Source organism: Molothrus ater, chromosome W (assembly GCF_012460135.2).
Source record: "Molothrus ater isolate BHLD 08-10-18 breed brown headed cowbird chromosome W, BPBGC_Mater_1.1, whole genome shotgun sequence".
NCBI classification, from domain to species: domain Eukaryota; kingdom Metazoa; phylum Chordata; class Aves; order Passeriformes; family Icteridae; genus Molothrus; species Molothrus ater.
In genome coordinates this window covers 9,706,492-9,723,935 of record NC_050510.2, presented here as the reverse complement: position 1 = coordinate 9,723,935, position 17,444 = coordinate 9,706,492, and positions in this window count along the sequence as shown.

Here is a 17,444-nt window from a genome sequence, read left to right as displayed (position 1 = left end):
ATCAAAGCTGTGGCTTCACAACTCTGCAGTCAACAGAGCCTCAGTTACTGTTAGAACAAACAATGGGGTTATCCCCTCACTTCACAAATATTTTAGCACTAGAATTCCTTTGGCACAGCCCTGTACCAGAGGACTACACTGCTTACTACAATTCTGGGTACCTGCAGCATAACCTAAAGTTAGCAGAAATAGCCTATGCATTTTCTCTGTTCAGCAAATTCCTTCACCATTCCTAAGTTTGGGCATGGGATCACCAGAAAAGCAGTATTTCCAAAGAGTATTTCAACATTCATGAATGATTCCCATTGGAGAAATCAGTCTTTGCAAGCAGTCCATATACAATTCCAATTCCTTTTCCAGGCCTGTGAGAGCTAAAGCTGGGGCATTAATCAACCTTTCCCCTAATTTTCTCAAGTTTTGCTTTCCTACTGGTGTCTGTACAACAACATTGGTACTATCCTGGGTTAAAAAGTCACAGGATAAAAAGTCCTTAATCCAGGTCTTGTAATTAATGTTCCAAACATTCAACCTTTCTCTCCATCACCTGTGCTTTCCCTTCAGACGCTCCAAGCCTCCCCTCCAGCCAGAAAACTGAACAATTTCACAGTGGCTTTCCTTACCATCTCCTCCCATTCTCCCAATAGGAGCAAGTCCTTGACATACTGCAATAACCTAATTCCTAGGGATGAAGTAAATTAACCTCTTCTCTCACTTGTTCCCACTCAAAGGCAAAATACTGTTTATTATGCTCTGTAAGTGCACATCCCCAGAAAGCATCCCTTAAAACAAGTACTGACTAGCACCAGTGTGAGGAGGGAACCCAGCTCAAGATGATAAAAGGATCTAGGACCATGGAGTGCCTGGGTTTAATTTCCCTAATATTCTCAGGTCCTGCACTATAACTGTGTCTTGGTTTGAAATACAGATGTCTGCCAAGGAAGGCAGAAGACTCCCATTGAATGGAAATATCACCCCCTTCCCTCCAAATTATTATAATTTTGAAATAAAGGGGGTCTCGGGCAAAGATATGAGAATAGAAACAACAGTTATTTACTAGTATATATAATAAGGTAAACAAACAACAACTATGGCATTAACAACAAACAGAACCAGAAACCCAGTAACAGCCTTCTCGGCCACAGGCACTTTCTCCTTTGGTGTAGTTACAGTCACAGCTGGCAGGGGTGCTGGTGGCTCCCAGTGGGCAGGGCAGGTGTGATGATTACCCACAGCAGCAGGGGTGCTCTGGTGTGAGTTCAGGAACACATGGTAATGGCAGCTTGACCGAGATGGGAAGGGATGGAAGAAAAGGCTTGCTACACAAACTCCCTGAACCAGTCGATCCTGGTGCCACAGCATGACTCTCAGAAGCAGGAAGCTAGAATGGCAGAGTGAGAAATGACTGCTCACTTTAAAATTTTAAAAAGTTTATTCAACCTTAACAAAAAGTACAACAAAAAGACTAAATAAGGAAAAACAGCGCTGGAAGCCTCCCGTGGCTGCCTAACACATGGCTGGCTCATCTTCAGGATCGATGCTTTGCCTTTTATATCTCTAGCCCCTCCTAGAGCCTTGTCAGTCAACACCTTCCCTGCTGTCCAGTGGTGGAGGTCACTTTCTTTCGTTCTGATTGGAGGTCAGGTGTTACCATAGTAGCAAGCCAACCTTCCCAAATGCCCGAATTACCAAGACCATCCCATGATAACACATACCAGGGAGGAACACATCGCAGTAACATAACTATACATTTATAAAACTTCTTTTAGCATACATATAATGTTCACCTGTTGGTGATGGAGAGAGATGGGAAGACTGACTCAGTGATCAGAATCCAATTTTATTGTGGGATACAAACACTTATATACTATTTCAGGAAGACTAGTAATGTGTACTATAATGATAAGGTTCAAATCACATACACAAACTTATGCAAATAACATCTCTTGCTTGCAGAGTTAAATGGGATTTTCTTTTTCCGGTAAACCTGTCTGATTTAATCTTCTTGCAATCTAAGTCTAATTTTCAAAGTTCCATTTGCTTTTGCCAAGGCATCCTGTTATCAAATCTCTTATGTTAACCAGGTCCAAAGTCCATCATCTGTCTTGTGTTCCCCAACATTCCAACATTCACCCCTTAATTGTGAGAGCCAACCATTACTCATCTACAACAAACCCCCCTTTTTTCTTTCTAGAAATCATTTGGTTTGAACAATTTCCTCTTTATCTTCAATTCTGATAATTTATTCTCACTTCTCAGAAATAAGAATTTGAATGAGTCATGCTAGCATCTCTTGATGTGGATAAAGACAGAGGGAACACTGACAATGTCAAGTTCTCTTTAGGCCCACTTATTGATGAATTGGTTGGAGCAGACAAAAGGGAATCTTAGAGGTCCGGTATGGCTTTTTACTCTCATCTACCGTGTTTATGGGGTTGCTATAGATAGCATGTGTATCTTAGTGGCGAGTAGAGGCCAATTTGGTCTTGCCCTCCAGTCCTTGTTGCTAATTGCACATGAATTGGGTGTTGAAGGGAAAAGACAGCTGAGGAATGATAGAAGTCTGGTATGACCTTTTTGCCCCCACCTTACCATGCCTGTGGGATTGCTGCCCGCAGCAGGGCTATGGAATCTTCTCGGTGGCAAACACAGGGGTTAACCCAGTCTTGCATTCTATTTCTTGTCTTCCCAAGCATACCACCCCAGCACCTCTTAAGGTTCTCCATTTACGTCCCTTCAACAGATGCTCACAATCTCCATCTATTAAAGCAAGACAATTACATCAATGGCAGGTACGGTTCAAACTCCCCAACTAAAGTGTGGCTATAGAGCCCCACACGGCGCAAAGCACCAGAGCTCAGAAGGCTGTTTAGACTTAGTTATTGAAGCAACATGTTGCTTTTATAGTTTTACAAGATGTTTACATTTACTTAACGAACACATACACTGCCCACTGGTCATAAAGAAGAAACAAAACTCAATAGGTGAAAGGAGCCATGCCACTGTGCAAGCCAACCAAAGCCCAGATTTTTTGCTTATACTTTTTTCTTCTCTCTTTCTTTGTGTTGTCATGGTGATAGCCTTGGTAAACTCCTTATGAGAGATATGAGGCTTTCCTTATGTTCAAGAAGCCTTTGTTGGCTCACAGGAACAGCACAGAAACATCTTTCCCCCCATTCCCCTTTGTGGCAATGGTCCTCACTCGGGGCTCACCAAATGTTGAATTTGCAGGCAATCCCAACATGGGAAGAAATGAGAATCTTGACTCCATGTTTCAGAAGGCTGATTTATTATTTTATGATATATATTATATTAAAAGAAAATTATATATTAAAACTATACTAAAAGAAAGGATTTCATCAGAAGGCTTGGAAGGAATAGAAAGGAATGGAATGATAATAAAATCTTGTGACTGACAAGAGAGTCTGAGACAGCTGGACTGTGATTGGCCATTAATTAAAAACAATCACATGAGACTAATCAAAGATGCACCTGTTGCATTCCACAGCAGCAGATAATTATCGTTTACATTTAGTTTCTGAGGCCTCTCAGCTTCTCAGGAGAAAAGATCCTAGCAAAATGATTTTTCATAAAATATGTCCATGACACCCCCTTTTTGTATTTGACCAGCAAACACAACTGCTAAGGACTTCTGCAGGGCCCTTGCAAAAATCCAAGCAGAGAAAGGATCTGTTCTTCATTCACTTAGAGATAACCAACTTCTACCAAATCCACAACACACACCCTCACAATCTTAACATTCATATACAAACAAGGCACATAGAAAATGGATCTTCAAATATTGTTGTGGGATCTCAGCACATCATTCCTGATGTCCAGAGATGCCAGGAGAACCCTTGGGGGGTCTCGAAAATCCTGGAATGTTGCCAGAAGTGTCTGGTGGCTTGATTTTGATCCATCCACAGAAATAACAAGAGTTTGAGGACAAGAGAATCACTTTAGAGTAAAAGGTGTAAAAGGGACACATTTAGAAAGTGAAATATAGACTTTAAGGTTTTTGGGTACAGGGGGGTTATGGAGACAAGATGGAGGGATCAGGGCGTGTCTTGTCCTTCTTCTTCCTTCTTCTTCCTTCTTCTTGTCCTCCATCTCCTGTTATGATGTTGGCATTTGGGGATTGGTTAAGCTGAAGAGTCCAGACTCGTCCTTTAAAACGCGTGCCACCCAAGAACCACACTACCCGTGTCGGGGCAGAGACAGACAGCCGAACCCGACATTTGGCGTCCCTGGATGGGCACCCGGTGGGCAGCCGGTGGGCACCCGGCGGACGACCTGGTGAGCTACTCGGCAGCAACCGGCGATCCAGCAGCATCCGGCAGCACTCGCTGAGCCACGGTGAGCTCTGTTGTGCCCCTCTTGCACAGCACAGCCTTGAAGCACTGAGTGGGCAGCTCCCGAGCTGGACTCATTCCCAGGAGAGCACTGATAACTCCTTGGGAAAACAGCCAGAAAGCAGCCAGCAGAATTTGCAGACGCGGCGGCCGCAGAGAACATCGCACTCCACCTCCACCGAAGAAAGTTCGTAGCAGGACAGCCCGGATCGGAATCGGAAAAGGCGCCTCCGAATCCATCTCCTGTGACCTGCAGGCCAGAGACCAGGAGCCTTCGGACTGCTCTGACGACAGGAATTCGGTGAGAAGGTCAAGAATTAAGAACATGGGGGGTACACTTTCCCAGGAACAAATAGAGATTCTGTCCGACCTACAGGGCGTGGCAGACACACACACAAGGGGGATCCCAAAGAAAAAGCTTAGAGAATTATTGCTGTGGGTGCGGTGTAATTACCCGTACTCAGAAACAAGGTTGTTATTTGAAGTAGGCTTTTGGCAAGAAGTTAACAGACACCTATATTTTCTAGCCACCAATGATGATAAGACAGCCTTGAAATTGCTGTCTTCAGCAAGAATTATGTTAGAGGCGACCTCGACTCAGTTGAGAGGGTCAGCCAGGCAACAAGTTGTTGCAGGTCCCAAAAGGGCGGAGGGACCAGAGCAAGGCTCCAAGCAGAGATTGGCTCTGATCTCAATTAGCCCGGGGGGAAAGGTGCCCGAGAAAAGGGGACCGGGAGAAATGTCATTGCCTTCAGTCCCACCATCCCGAAAACCCAAGGGAACCCTACAGCGCCCTGAAACTCCAGAGAGTGCAGGGGCTTCAGACTCTGACTCAGACACAGATGATGCCATTCTGCTCCCTGATGAAATAAAGCTTTCTCCTAGCGATATCGAGGAGGCAGAGGGAGAGGAGGTGGAAAAAGTGGCGGAGTCGGGGAGGGGGGTTCAAAGGGAACAAGCGGGGAGGGGGGATGCGCTCTCTCGCGGCATGCGCGGCGGCGCGGAAGCGGCGGCGGCCGGCGGGGGGGGGGCGTGGAGGCGATGGGAGACACGGGTTTTGGTGCGGCTTTTGCGAGCGCAACGCCGAAAGCAGCGGCGGCCCCGTTTAGCGCGGTGTCAAAAGCGCGCGGGTCGAGCAAGGTTCGGGGGACAGCCGGGGAGGGCTCTCAAACCAGCGCGGCAGCGTCAGACACGGGCAGCAAGGGCGGAGCAGCTGCAGAGCTCCAGCGAGTTGCCACGGAGGGACGCAGGAGACGCGCGGTGGTGACGTCAGACCCGGAAATCTGGACCCGGAGATCAGCACGAATCGCAGCGAGAAGGGGGGCACCCGCGGGGGGGGGGGCTGCGCGCTTCGGCGGGGGGTGTGGATACAGCGTCAGAGGAGGAGGAGAGAGGGGCAGGAACAGACAATAGGGAGGAGACTTCGGAGGTGGAGCGGGACGGAGACAGTGACGTCAGTACAGGGGAGGCAGGGGGCGTCCCCGAAGGCAGGCAGGCGCGGGAAGTGCCGGCGGAGCGAGGTCGGGGGCGGGTCCGATCCTCTGTGACGTCTGGGGCGAAGAGGAGGGGCCACGGTCGGGGTTCGACATCCCAGGGCTCCACCCCCTCTCCGAGACCGATGCCTTTAGTCTCAAACCCTATGGTTCAAACCCCTTCCACTCAAAAGCATTCAAGTATTCAGCCCTCAATGCCAGCTCAGTTAACAGCCATGCAAACTTGGTCTCAAACACGGCTGCAAGCGCTGCAGTCTGCCGAGCAGGAAGCAATGGAGTTCGTGTCGTCATCAAGGTTGTCCAGGCAGGCGACAGCGCCACCTCGTGGAGGGACGACCAAATTGCAGGACATGTCGGAACTGCTCGACAGCGCCACCACATCACCTGCTGGCCAAACTGCGACAATGCAGCAATTTTTTCCAACAATTTATAAAAAGAAAGCTACATTAAAGAAAACAAAAACAACAACAACAACACAGCAAAAGGATAATATTCCATCAACTTCAGGATCATATGAAGTTGAAGACAGCTCAGATGAAGCACAGCCTCAAGAAGAAGAAATGATACACATTACAGCAAGAGAGGGAATTCCAGCATGGATGCTTTCAGCAGCAGAAGCAGCAAAGAATCTTCTGCAGTCTTTTGATGCAGCAAAAAGAACACGTTCAAGAGAGCCTCAAGTTTCTTTTCCAGATTTAGGAGCAAGACAGAAGACCTCAAGTCGAAGAACATGGAGCGAAGGATCACCAAGAGCCTCCACGATTCCATTGTGCAGGCAATGGCCAATGGAGTTTCCAGAGGAGGAAGAAGAACAGCCAATAGAACCAATAGACTGGAGGGAAATTAGAAATGAATTATCAAAAGAAAAGGGTCTGATCAGAGGATCAGGAGACATAATAATGCCAGTGACGTATGATGCACAAGGCCAAAATCCAAGGTGGGAAAGGTTGGGTCACGAAGTGATCAAAGACTTATCAAAGGCCATTCAGAACAATGGTCTGAATTCGCAGTACTTCAAACAGCTCCTGAAGGGGACATTCAATACGTATGATTTCACGCCATTCGACATTCGATGTCTTGTGTCGATGATTCTCACTGACACACAAAGTCTTATCTGGGACAGAAGATGGAGAAGATATCTCACAGAGTTGAGAGCCAGCTATCAAGGTGGGCCAAACGCAAACCTCACAGAAGCACAGTTAGCAGGAGATCCTCCAGATGACAATCCAGTGGAGCAAGCAGCACGGCTTCCACGACGGGTGTTGAATGACATCAAAGAAGCAGCACGCAAAGCAATCTTGCAGATTGCTCCGGCGGGAGTTCCAGACATCCCATTCTCATGCGTCAGGCAAGGTCCCACAGAACCATTCTCATCTTTCATAGATCGACTCACGCAAGCTGTGGATCGACAGGTGACGATTGATGAGGCGAAGCAACCTCTCATGGAAAGTCTAGCTTTCGGCAATGCCAACCCGGATTGTCAACGGGTCATCAGCGCAATGCCAGGACGGCCATCCTTGGCAGAGATGGTGGAGGCATGCAGCAGAGTGGGAACACTTCAGCACGTCGCGTCAATCATGAGGGATGAGCTGAGAGGAGAATGGGGAGAACAGATAAGAAGAAACCCGGAGAGGCAGTCAGAAGATCAGGACAAGGTTGAAAAGATGCTGGAAAAGGTACTCCAACAACAGAGTGAAAACATAAATAAAGTTCTTGCAACTATCCAGAAGAAGAGCACTCCATCAAGAGGACAATGCTACAAATGTGGGGCGTTTGGACACTTGAAAAAGAATTGTCCACATGCACACACACAAGTGCAGACACAAAAGCCTGCAAAGCCACTTTGTGCGCGGTGTGGAAGAGGAAGACACTCTGTGAAAGAACGTTTTTCCCAGACAGACGTGGAAGGGAATCCTCTACCGCTTCCGGGAAACGGGAGAAGGAGCGCGCCCACAAACCGTCAGCGCGCGTCGACACAAGTGATGGCGGTGACACAACAACCAACAGGACAATCATCGGGGATCGTCAAGCAGACGCCCTCAGCAAACTCCTCAGCGGATTCTCAAGCGACCCAGAACTCCTTCCACCAGGGGCACAGTGCACACTGGCAACTTCCAAATTAATTTGCTTTCTGGATGAAGGTCATGCGGAGGTTCCAACAGGAATCCACGGAGATTCAAACAAAAAACAAGATTTCCTAATAATAGGACAGGACAGGAGCAGAATCCTTGGACTTATTGTTTATCCGTCAGTTGTTTCCGCAGATAAAAATACGGAACTGACAGTTCTGGCAAAAGCACTTCGTCCACCATTGACCGTGGCGGAGAACACTCAGATCGCGAGAGCTTTTGCTCTGCCACCACACGCCATTGAAGTCATGTCAATCTTCGATGAAGAAGGGCTTCCTTTGAGGGAACATGTCGAAATACATACAACATGGGTAAAACACATAGGTCGAGATCGACCCACGCTCACATGCCAATTAACTTGTGGAGATAGAACAATAGAGGTCAGAGGCATGCTCGACACAGGAGCAGATGTCACAGTAATATCCTACATCTTTTGGCCTCGCAACTGGAGCTTGATTGCGCCCTTGGGATCTCTCTCAGGCATAGGGGGAGTTTCTCTGTGTCTGCAGAGTGAGAATGCCATCGTTGTCACGGGACCAGGAAACAAGACGGCGATCATTCGTCCTTTCGTTGTGCAGAAGCCAATCACAGTTTGGGGACGAGATCTCTTGGCACAATGGGGCACGAAGATCGAGGTGGATTTTTAGTCGGGGTCACTGCGGCACTCTCCACATTGAAGTTGACTTGGAAAACAGATGATCCAGTCTGGGTGGATCAGTGGCCCCTGGAGCGAAAAAAGTTGAGTGCATTGAAAACCCTGGTCCAAGAACAGTTGCAGAAAGGACACATCAAGCCGACAAACAGCCCTTGGAATTCTCCAGTGTTCGTCATCAAGAAGAAGCTGTCAGGCAAATGGAGGCTGTTGCACGATCTCAGGAAGATCAATGAAGTCCTCGAAGACATGGGACCACTTCAGCTGGGTCTTCCATCTGTTTCGATGATTCCCAGAGATTGGCCGCTTGTGGTCATTGACCTCAAGGACTGTTTCTTCAGCATTCCACTTCATCCGGATGATGCTCCGAGGCTTGCCTTTTCAGTTCCAAGTATCAACAAGGAAACGCCTCTGCAGCGGTACCATTGGGTGGTCCTTCCTCAGGGCCTGAAAAACTCGCCGACAATCTGCCAATGGTACGTGGCACGAGCTTTGTCGCCAGCGCGGAAGAAGTTCCCGAAGGTGAGGATCATTCATTATATGGATGATTTGCTCATTGCGGCGTCAACACAACAAGAGCTGCAAAAGGCTCGTGACTGTGTCATTGCAGAAGTGCAAAAGGCAGGTCTGGAAATCAGTGTTTCGAAGATTCAGGAGGTCGCGCCTTGGAAATATCTAGGGTGGAAAATCTCGGAGAAAACAATAAGGCCTCAAAAGATGGAAATCAGCACAAGAGTCAACAATCTGCATGATTTACAACAACTTCTAGGGGAAATCAACTGGATGAGGTCGATTTTAGGAATCACAAACAGTGACATTCCAGCGTTGCTTGATCTCTTGAGAGGAGATGCAGACATTCGATCTCCCAGGACGCTCACAAAGGAAGCGAAGAGGGGGTTGGAGAAAGTTACAGATGCCATTCAGAAGAGACAGGCACATCGATTCGTTGAATCGTTGCCTTTCCAGTTGGCAGTGATGGGAAAGAAAGCACAATTCCATGGTTTGATCTTCCAATGGGACGCATCTCAGAGAGATCCTTTAATAATCATAGAGTGGATTTTCCTACCGTATAAGGCCTTCAAAGACAATTCTGACAGATTTGGAGATGGCAGCACAGATCATCATAAAGGGGAGAACAAGATTGCTGACAATGGTGGGACGAGAATTTTCAAAGATTTATCTGCCTTTGAAAAAAGATTATTTTGATTGGGCGATGCAGAAATCAAAAGATTTGTTAATTGCATTGTTAGCTTTTCCAGGAGCTTGCACAATCAATTTTCCACAACATAGAATGTTGCAATCGCAAATATGCTACAGAGCAAAGCCAAAAATAAGTGAAGAACCTCTGGACGGGATCACAGTGTTCACTGATGGCTCAGGGAAGACACACAAGTCGGTGATCACGTGGATGAACTCAACGACAGGGGAATGGGAATCAAACGTGAAGACGGTTCAAGGCTCTCCACAAATTGTGGAGTTGGCAGCTGTTGTCCGAGCATTTCAGTTGTTCCAACAACCGCTCAATTTGGTCACGGACTCTGCATACGTTGCAGGTGTGGTCAAGCGATTGGAAGGTTCGCTCTTGAAAGAAGTCAGCAATGAAGTTTTATATTCCTATCTAGTGAGCATGAAGATAGTACTAGAAAGCAGGAAAGAAGAATATTTCATCACTCACATCAGAGCGCACACAACACTTCCAGGATTTCTAGCGAAAGGGAATGCTCAGGCAGACAGATTGACAATGCCCATTTCACAAACACTTCCGGACATTTTTGAGCAAGCACGACTGAGTCATGCATTTTTTCATCAGAATGCGCAGGCGCTGATGGAATCCTTTCGTCTCACAAAAACTCAGGCGAGGGAAATCATTAGTGCTTGTCCAGATTGTCAACTCGTGCAACCACCTGCTTCAACAGGAGCAGTCAATCCACGAGGACTGCAAAGTCTTCAGCTGTGGCAAACAGATGTCACAAAATATCCATCATTTGGGAGACTCAAAAATGTTCATGTGTCAGTAGATACATTCTCAGGGGCAGTCTTTGCTTCAGCACATGCAGGGGAAACAGCAGAACATGCTTGTCGACATTTTTTGCAAGCATTTGCATCATTAGGTGTGCCTCAAGAAATAAAAACAGATAATGGTCCAACGTATACAGGCAGGGTGCTTGACAGATTCCTGAAAAAATGGGGTGTCAGACACACATTTGGCATTCCACATTCACCCACAGGTCAGGCAATCATTGAAAGAACACATCACACCCTGAAATCCCTTTTAGATAGGCAGAAAAGGGGGGAGCCAGAGGCGACACCACACATGAAGTTAAACAAAGCATTGTATGTGTTGAATTTTCTTAACAGCTCGTCTTCTGAACCCAATCCACCAATCATGAGGCATTTTTCAAACAGCTCTCAGGCAAAACTAAGGGAGAATCCTTTGGTTTTGATCAGAAACCCAGAGACAGGACAAATAGAGGGTCCTTTCAAACTAATCACTTGGGGCAAGGGTTTCGCTTGTGTTTCCACAGGGCGAGGGCTGAAGTGGGTGTCAGCGTGGCACGTGAAGCCATTTCGGGGAAGAGAGCAGGAGAGCACAGATCCCAGAGGCAGAGAAACGAGTACACAGACGGAGGAAGAAACTCAAGTTGTGAGCAGCGACTCGGAAGAGGGACGAAAAGAATAAAAACTTTGGGGGGTTTTTTCCTTTGTGGCTTTGAGTGGGAGCATGACAATGAAATTTTATAAGGGTGAAGTCGTGAGCTTCATGATGCTCATGCTTTCATCTGTTGCTTTAAGCAATAGAGCAAATCTACCTGTCAGTCAGCCAAAACAAAATGTTTGGGAAGCGTTAGCCCAGGCAGCAAATTTAGAAAGTATCTGCCTGACACATTCGAAACCAGGGAAACCATTCACAGCATGCATGGTTGGGTTGCCAGTGGGCGAATGGCCAATTCCAGGGCATTCTCCAATGGAGATTTCGCAGGTCATCAAAGATCCTGTGAATGAATGGTGTGCTTGGACACATCTTTTACCTGTGGCTTCTACCGAACCGCAGGAACTGGAAATTTTTGGGTCCACAACAATGGAGCTATGCATGAAATTCGAAATTTCGAATGTGTCAAGGACAAACAAAAGTGTTGATGTCACACCAAATCACGAATATTATAGAAACGCATCAGCCTGGTCCAATCACACTGTGACGACAGCCAAAGGATCAATCCAGGTTCCAGTGCAATTGCCACGTGGGTTGTTTTTAATTTGTGGGGACAGAATTTGGCACGGCATTCCTGCAAATGCCAAGGGAGGTCCATGCAGCATTGGGAGAATTTCAATGTTGTCACCAGATTTGAAAGTATTAAGAGAGCAAAAACACAAAGAAAAAAGGTCCTTGCAACATTACAGTGTAGACTGTGATGATGAAGTGTACACTTGGGACAAGGCAAGGAGAATTGCGGCAGCAATTTTCTCACCTCAGACAGCGTCGGGGGTGGCCTTGACTCAACTGGACCACATGGGTTGTTGGTTGAGCAAGCATGCTCAATCAATCTCTCTCGCTTTGAGTGATATGTTAAAAGACGTAAGCAGTGTGAGAGAGGCAACTCTGCAAAATAGGGCAGCAATCGATTATCTATTGCTTGCTCATGGACATGGATGTGAAGAGTTTGAAGGAATGTGCTGCATGAATCTCTCAGATCATTCAAGATCAATTCATGAAAGTATTCAAAATATAAAAGACAGTATAAAGAAACTAGGCGAAGTCACTGGATCATGGATTGATGATTTGGCGGGATTTTTTGATCTTTCTCCCTTATGGAGAGGGTTTTTAAAAATGGGATTTTATATTTTAATAATTCTCTTAGTCCTCATGCTCATCGTCCCATGCATCTTTTTGTGTGTGAGACGTGTCATGAGTCAAGTTGCCAAAGAAGTCTTCTTAGTGCAAACAGAAGGGGGAGATGTGGGATCTCAGCACATCATTCCTGATGTCCAGAGATGCCAGGAGAACCCTTGGGGGTCTCGAAAATCCTGGAATGTTGCCAGAAGTGTCTGGTGGCTTGATTTTGATCCATCCACAGAAATAACGAGAGTTTGAGGACAAGAGAATCACTTTAGAGTAAAAGGTGTAAAAGGGACACATTTAGAAAGTGAAATATAGACTTTAAGGTTTTTGGGTACAGGGGGGTTATGGAGACAAGATGGAGGGATCAGGGCGTGTCTTGTCCTTCTTCTTCCTTCTTCTTCCTTCTTCTTGTCCTCCATCTCCTGTTGTGATGTTGGCATTTGGGGATTGGTTTATGGTGAAGGTGCACTTGCTAACATGGGTGAAAAGCATTGGGAATTAAAGGTAAATATTATGTACGTAGATATTAGTACAAAAAGACTTGACCGCCCCGTGGGTGGTCAGAGAGTGCCTGTGACTGCTTGCAGATCAGACCTCTGTTGGGCAGACAGAAAATTTTGTAGATAAGAAATAATAAACAACCTGAAGACCGAAAAGCTGAAGAGTCCAGACTCGTCCTTTAAAACGCGTGCCACCCAAGAACCACACTACCCGTGTCGGGGCAGAGACAGACAGCCGAACCCGACATATTGTCATAGACCTCGCAATTTCTGGATGACACATTTGTAGCAGAATGACACCTTCACCTCTAGTCAAATAAATTTATCCTGCACAGAGTCAGAGACCAAGTCATCTGCCTAGTCACCACTTAGAACAAAGTAGCATCCACTTAACTTTACAACTAGTTGCTGCTAGCATAATGGGCAACCAACCTAGTTGCTCAAAGTGTGGACTTCAGCTACTAATTCAACCCCTATGCAAAGGCAACACTTCTCCCTTAGGTACATCAAATTCCCCTATTTTGAGACCATTGGTGGCCTGTAAAAGGAAATTATACAAGACACATTTCTCAGTACTACCAACCTCTCTGTAAGAGAATTCAAAGAACAGAAGGAAAATTAACATCCACTAACTTAAATTTAGATTTTCAGCGTAAGTCAACAACAACCTTTACTCTGCCTTGAATTACCATCATGTCCTAGGGTGACGTTATGATGCTTGTATCCCCATTCATGTGTTCTGTTAATGTTGGATATTATGTTCTGTACCTTTAAGACCGGCTCTGAAGAGGGAAAGTTTTGTTTTGGTTTTCTTATCAGCCTGGCGGGACACAGAGACTGCAGCTTTTGCTTTTTCTGCTTTTGCTTTTCTCTTTGCTCTCTCTCGCTCTTGCTTGCTTCGCTTCTGCTTGCTTTTGCTCATTAGCTAGTTTAGCTAAACTGTCCAATTTCTTCCTGGACTGTTTCTCCTTTCCTTTTTCTGACCATTTTGAACCTGCTCCGGACTGGGACCTGGGAAACACCAAGAGTCTGCACCTTGTGGCCTGCAGCAGCTGCCCCAGCGCCGGAGGGACTGAGAGCAGAGTGACCACCCCCCAAGAGGGACTTTCTGAATTTGTCATCTCTTTTCAGAGTGTTGCCATCCGGTATTGTTCATTTTGTGTGCTGGGGGGTGCTGTGCCTATTAAATAAACAGGTTCTTTCCACTTCTCTCTGAGGAATCCTTCCCGAACCGGTTGGGGGGAGGGGCCATGGGGGTTTGCTTACTGGAGGGGCCCTTCATTGGAAATTCTCCTCCAAATTTGCCCTAAACCAGGACACCTTTACCACTCATTCTTTGAGGGTCCATGCTTCCATCCACCTAATAACCAATGCAATTACCTACTCATTTTGCTTCAGCTGTGGAACCACCCATCCTATCCTTTCCTGAGTGCTCCAAATAAGGTTTAACACAACAGGCAGAGACCCAATGAGGGCCATTTTCTGTTAAAACACATGCATATCCTCTTCCCCATGTTACTAATTCCACTGGGCCAGTCCACCTTTCCATGATGAAATCTTTTACCCATACATTAATACCTTTCTGAAAGTTTGGCTGTTTCGACTTCAAAGATGAAAAATGATAGAATATAGGAGACACTCATCAGGTAAAGGACACAGAAAGTTTAACACATAAATGGCTTTATCTAATCTCACTTGAGGCAACTCATTCTGCATTGCCCCTTTTTGTTTTTGTACCTGACGCTTCAACACACCGCACGTTCAGGAATTGCTTGGCCTGTCAAGGCATGAGGAATATCAGTGGAATGATCAACACTCCAGGCACGAAAAAACATCTGCAATTTCTTTGAAACATAGGCCAGGCTGTTACCCATCTTTACATATGATGGAATGCCTAAGATGGAAAAGGTAAGGCAAAAGTGACGAATAACATCCTGAGCTGTGTCACCGGCCAACGCTGAGGCAACCATGGCATGAGAAAAGGTGTCAATCATAACATGAACATACTTTAGACGGCCAAATTCAGGCATTTTTGTAACATCTGTTTGCCATTCTTGCAAAGGGAGTAAGCCTCTAGGATTAGTACCGTAATATTACAAAACATGAGATATATGACAATCAGGACAAGTAGAAATAATTGACTTTGCTTCATTGCATGATAATTTAAATTGCTGCCGTAGTGTCTGAGCACCTTGATGAAAAAATTGATGAGATAGAACAGCTTGCTATAACACATTAGGCACCGTTTTTACTGCTGAGGCAGCCACAAGGGAATCCACATAGGCGTTACCTTCAACAAAGAATCCAGGTAGCAATGTATGGCTATGAATATGCATGATAAAATAAGAATGTTTTGATTATGAATAACAGTCCACAACAACATAACAAATAATGGTTTCTCCTTTACATTATACAACACATCTTGATCCAACTGTTTCACTAAATTAGCAACATAAACAGAATCAGTAACTATATTTACAGAACAAGGAAACAAGGTAAAGGCCAAAAGTACAGTGCAAATTCAACTAATTGAGGAGACCCTTGTTGAACAATTACTTCATATTCCTAGTAGTCATCTTTCTTCCAGGCTACATCAGCTTTTCCAGTTTTCCTGATCAATCTGTAAAAACTGTCGCACCTTCCACTGGAACAGAAGAACAAAGTTGTTTCCCCTGAAATGGAATCTTCTTAGTGAAATTCACGATAGGATGAGAAAGTAAATTATATGCTATTTGACCCGTAAAAGAAGATAAGGCAGATTGCAACTCATGATTGTTTTGAAAACACCACTCAAAATACCATTGTTCTACCAGTATGACAATAGTTACAGGATCACAGCCTAAAATTTCATTGCAGCATCGGCAACCTTTGATAATGATGTCTGCAAAAAGCTCATACAGACCTGGAGCTGTTTTCGGGACCTGAAAGATAAAAATATCGATTCCAAAATATGCAATTTGTCTTTCCATTTATCATTCCATTGACACAACAATCCACATGGTATTTCATCCTCTCTCAGAATAAATAATTGCACATCAACAGAAACATCTATCCTGGTAACAAATTTAGATGTCAAGGCCAATTCAACTTCTACAGTCTTTTTTGCTGCAGTGGTCAAACATCTCTCATTGATAGAGGAAGTGATCCCTGACAGTAAGTCAAACAAAGGTTGCAGTTGATGATTAGTTATCCCCAAGTACGGCCTAAGCCAACCAATTGCACCAACCAATTTCTTTACGTCAGCAGCAGTTTTAATTTCAATGTCCAATTTTACAGGTTGAGGCACAATTTGTGTATTGGTGATTATCAACCCCAAATATTTCCAAGGCATCTGTCTTTGAACTTTCTCCGGGGCGATAATCAAACCAAAGTCTTCTAAAGTTTGCACAGCACATTGTTCCATAGCCAGCAATTGTTGTTTATTTTCAGATGCCAACAAGATATCATCCATATAATGATAGCAGTAACAATTGCTAAATTGCTCTCAGACCTTAGATAAGGCCTGTGCCACAAAACATTGACAAATACTTGGAGAATTTCTCATTCTTTGAGGTAGAACCGTCCACTGATATTTTGGCCTGGTTCATCATGATTTAAAGGCACAGTAAAGGCGAATTTTTCCTTATCCTGATCAGCCAATGGAATTGTAAAAAAGCAATCTTTCAAATCAATGATAATTATTTCCCATCCTTGTGGAATCATTGTGGGCGTTGGAAGACCTGATTGTAAAGCACCCATTGCAGCCATCACAGCGTTTATCCGCCGCATATCATGCAGAAGTCTCCATTTACCTGATTTCTTTTTTATTACAAACACTGATGTATTTCATGGTGTTGAAGATTGCAATGCAAGATGTTTTCAATTACCATATGTATGGCAGATTACCTTTGTCAAGTGGGCAGTTTGCCTTATCTCTCTCTTTGAGTGACCACATTCACACCTCCCTCAGGAGGAGACATCTGCTGATAACAGACTATTGAATGTCACTGCATGACTGATAAGAACTATAACATCCCATTGTGAGATGCTCCGCCCAGAGGGAGGAGCCAAGCATTGCTACCCAGATATAATCCAGAGGTTTTTGAGATACCAGCATGGCTTTCTCCACGGGATTCCCCAGAGGAACAGCAGCTGTCTCTTCTTCCACTGGATCTTCAGAAGAAGAATACATCCTTCTCTACAGGACTCCCCTTGCTCCAACAGAACCACACCTAATACTTCAAGAAGACTGCAGCCACATTTCCAATTGGACTGCCACCAACACCCTGACCCACAGGGTGTCAGGTTGGGTTCTGAATCTGTCAGTGTTGTTCTAGTGTACTGCATTGTTTATTTTATCCTTTTATTTTTTTCCTTTCCCTATTAAAGAACTGTTATTTCCTGCTCCCAAATTTTTGCCTAAGAGCCCCTTAATTTAAAATTTATAGCAATTCGGAGGGATGGGGAGGGTTTACATTCTTCATTTCAGGGGAGGCTCCTGCCT